Source organism: Rhinopithecus roxellana, chromosome 17 (assembly GCF_007565055.1).
Source record: "Rhinopithecus roxellana isolate Shanxi Qingling chromosome 17, ASM756505v1, whole genome shotgun sequence".
NCBI classification, from domain to species: Eukaryota; Metazoa; Chordata; class Mammalia; order Primates; family Cercopithecidae; genus Rhinopithecus; species Rhinopithecus roxellana.
Window position 1 is genome coordinate 61,585,144 of NC_044565.1, and position 4,211 is coordinate 61,589,354.

Below are 4,211 nucleotides of genomic sequence, written 5' to 3' on the forward strand. Positions count from 1 at the left end.
ACCTACCACTGGCTCACCCTTGAATTCTTTCCTGGGAGAAGCCAAGAACCTTCACAGGCTCAGCCCCAATTTGGGGCTCACCTGTCCTGCATCATAGCCACCTTCATGAATTATCTTAGCTAGATTTTCTGGATAATTTGCTGCAGTTTTCATATCAGCACTTGCTGCTTTTATGTTATGGAGATGGCTTCATTCCCAAAACCTCATGAACCAACCTTTATTAGCTTCCAACTTTTCTTCTGCTGTTCATAGAAGGTAGGTATTACTTAACATTCTGTCTGGAAAAGGAGCTGGATAAGGGAGCTCCTTGTATTATAGCAAAGCAGCCTACATTTTATGTGACATAGTTCATTATTAATTCTAGGTATAAAGAAAGAAGCTAAAGACGCACATCGTTGTTCCTAGAGCAGCCACCAAAATAATAATGCAAAACATATAGCTAAAAATTAAATAGAAAAATCAAAATGGAATACTAAAAAAATCTCAATTAACTCAAACAAAGGAAGGAAAAGAAAAAAAGGTGGGACATAAAACAGAAGCAACAAATACCTAAAAATTGTGAAATGGCAGACCTAAATCCAACTACATCAACAACTACATTAAATGAAAATGTACTCGACACTACAATTATAAGGCCAATATAGTTGGGATGGATTAAAAAAGAAAAAAGTTTCAACTATAGTCTGTCTGTGAAATGAAACATAAATATAAAAATAGGTTGAGGAATCCATTTGTGCCCGGTATCCTAGTGCACACGCCTCGCAAGCGGCGACGCCATGAGTCTGACTTCCAGTTCCAGCTTACAACTTGAATGGATCACAGCATTTACTATTGCTGCTGGGACAGCTGCAATGGGTTATCTAGCTTACAAAAGATTTTATGATAAAGATCTCAGAATAAAGCTATGATAAACCTTCACATCCAGAAAGACAACCCCAAGATAGTACATGCTTTTGACATGGAGGATTTGGGAGACAAAGCTGTGTACTGCCATTGTTGGAGGTCCAAAAAGTTCCCATTCTGTGATAGTTCTCACACAAAACACCACAAACAGACTGGAGACAACGTGGGACCTCTAATCGTCAAGAAAAAAGAAACTTAAATGGACACTTTTGATGCTGCATATCAACTTGTCGTGAAGTTACCTGATTGCTTAATTAGAATGACTACCACCTCTGTTTAATTTGCCTCCCCTGGGTTCTAAATGTGGTATATTGCAAACTGCAGCTTTCACATTCGTGGCATTTGTCTTACTTGTTCAAGTGTCGTGGTGCACATTTGTTTAAACAAAATAAAAAAGGAAAAAAGAAAAACCAACCTCATGGTCTGTGGGTTATTTTGGTCTTGTTTAAGGATCCGTTTCTTTAAAATATTGACATAAAGAGTTGTATCTTATATAGAATATAGTTGCATCTTGAAGTCAACATATTAAATTATTCTCAAAATTTAAAAAACAGTTTGAAAGTAAAGGAACGAAGAAAAGAGCAAATTAAACCCAAAGTAGATAGAAGGATAGAAATAATAAAGGTAAGAACAGATATCAATTGAATAGGAAATAGAAGTAAAACACTGAAAATTAGATCTTTGAGAAGATGAATAGAATTGATAAAATTCTCACAGGAAGGATCAAGAAAAAAGAAAATACAAATTACTAATATCAGATTTGAAAGAGCTGATAGTACCACAAACTCTATAGATATCAAAAAGATAATAATGGAATATTATGCATAATGGTTCATTAATAAGTTTGCCACCTTATGTGAAATGGGCAAATTTCTTGAAAAGCACAACTTGCCAAAACTGACACGGGTGAAACAGAACATTTGAATAGCCTTATACAGATCAAGGAAATTGCATTTGGTATCAAAACTTAATATCGACAATAAAACTACTAGAATATGTGAGATTAGCAATGTCAGAGGATATATCAATACATATAATCAATTGTATTTCTAGGTAGCAACATTGAACGATTGGAAAATGAAACTAAAGAAATAGTTTCTTTCATAATTATGTCAAAAAGAAACATACTTAGGAACAAATTTGACATCAGTATTGCAAAACTTCTCAATGAACACTTAAAAATGTTCTGCTTAAGTAAATTGCACTGCTTAGGTTAACTGAAAGCCTTTAAAAGTATCCAAAAAAGACATTATGTGCTTGGCATGCACTTTCAAAATTTATTGAATAAATTCTAATGAATACTTAATACATTCCAGGCACTGGAGATACAACAGTTAAAGCCCTGACCTCGTGAAGTTTACATCCTACTTAGACAAGTAGCCAATAAAAAGGCAAATTATCCTACAATATATCAAGTGCTGATAATTGCTATGAAGAAAAATAAAACTTGATAAGGGAGAAGAGAGTAATGCAGGAAGACTCTTTTATATAATAGTGAAAGCCTTATTTACTTATTTAAGACAAGGTCTCACTCTGTTGCCCAAGCTGGAGTGCAGTGGCACGATTACAGGTCACTTCAGCTGCAAACTCCTGAGCTCAAGGAGTCCTCCCACCTCAGCCTCCCAAGTAGCTAGGACTACAGGCATGTGCCACCATAGCCAGCTAACTTTTTTAATATTTTTTTAGAGACAGAGTCTCACTATGTTGCCCTGGCTGGTCTGAACTCCTGGGCTTAGGCGATCCTCCTGCCTTGGCCTCCCAAAGTGCTGGGATTACAGGTGTAAGCCTCTGCACCTGGCCAAAAGCCTAATTGATAAGGGTGAAAAAAAAAAAAAACATTGAACAGAAGCCTAAGGAAAATGAGAGAATGAGCTATGTATGTTAAGCAGAGATGAGAATTACAGGCAGAGGGAATAGTAGGTACAGGGGTCCTAAGGCATGAGGGTGCCAGTTTGAGAAACAGTGTAACAACTAGGGTTGCCAGAGTGCAGGGAGGTGAGCAAGAGGAAGAGTAAATGACAGCAGAGGGGTAAAGTCTCAGAGACCTCAGTCATGTAAAGATTGGGGATTTTCCTGTGGACATTATGCAAAGCCACAGGAGTGTGCCATGACCTGGGTGTTTTAAAAGGATCTCTGTTGCTATGAAGAGGATAAAGTTTAGGGCACCAAGGATGGGAATGGGGTGGGGAGCACAGGCTTTATAACACCTAAAGAGAGAGGTCAGTGATGGTACTAGAGGGGCCCAGAAGCTCTGGGGAAAAGTATTCTTTGTGTTCTAAATATACACCAGAGACACAGCCATGACACATAAGACTTGGAGTATGGGATTAGAGAAAAACAATGTTGAGGATTTTTCCTGAGCAGCCAGAAGAATAAAGTATTTTTAAAACTGTAGACCAGGCACGGTGGCTCATGCCCGTAATCCTAGCTCTTTGGGAGGCCGAGGCAGGTGGATCACAAGGTCAGGAGATCGAGACTATCCTGGCTAACATGGTGAAACCCTGTCTCTACTGAAAATACAAAAAATTAGCTGGGTGCGGTGGCGAGTGCCTGTAGTCCCAGCTACTCGGGAGGCTGAGGCAGGAGAATGGTGTGAACCCAGGAGGTGGAGCTTGCAGTGAGCCAAAATTGCACCAATGCACTCCAACTTGGGCGACAGCGCAAAACACTGTCTCAAAAAATAAAAAAAAACTGTAGGAAGTGCATGTTTGAAATAGAAAATCCAAAGGTATATTTTGGACTTGTCCCTTGTGAGATTCAAGTGGAGATCTAAAGTGGAGACAGCTGACTATGCAAGTCTGGAGTTCAGGGTATCAGGTTTTGAGAAGGTAAATTTGAGGAGCCATCAGCCTACCGACAGGGTGATCATATAACTTAGCTTTCAAACTGAGACTTTTGCTGAGACTGAAAGGTGGTGCTAACTATGCCCAGCATTGGGCAAAAACTAGAACTCTCCCAGGCAAACCAGGACATAGGGTCATCCTACCACAGAGGGTGTTAGAACCATGAGACTAGGTGAGATGCTTGAGGAAATTAGGTTGGATTGAGAAGACAAACATTACAATGCCTAAAAATCCAAAGATGACAGGGGCCAGCAAAGGTCAGTCAGGAGAGCTGAGACTGCTGTCCTGGAAGCCAAGTAAAGAACGGGATTTTCAGTAAGAGACAGTGATCGACTGCATCAAATGCTGCTGGCATGTGATGGAAGTGAGAGGATGGATAAGAACTGGATGACAATGAAAGCTAAACTCTGACCCACAGAAAAGAGTCTCTACACTCTAAAAGCTTCATTCTTTTTAATATTCAGG

At 39.2% G+C, this 4,211-nt stretch overlaps 1 pseudogene; it reads left to right on the forward strand.

The window, feature by feature from the left end:
• Nucleotides 1-776: 776 nt before the first annotated feature.
• LOC115894229 lies at nucleotides 777-1,102 on the forward strand (annotated as a pseudogene).
• The last annotated feature ends 3,109 nt before the right edge of the window (nucleotides 1,103-4,211 follow it).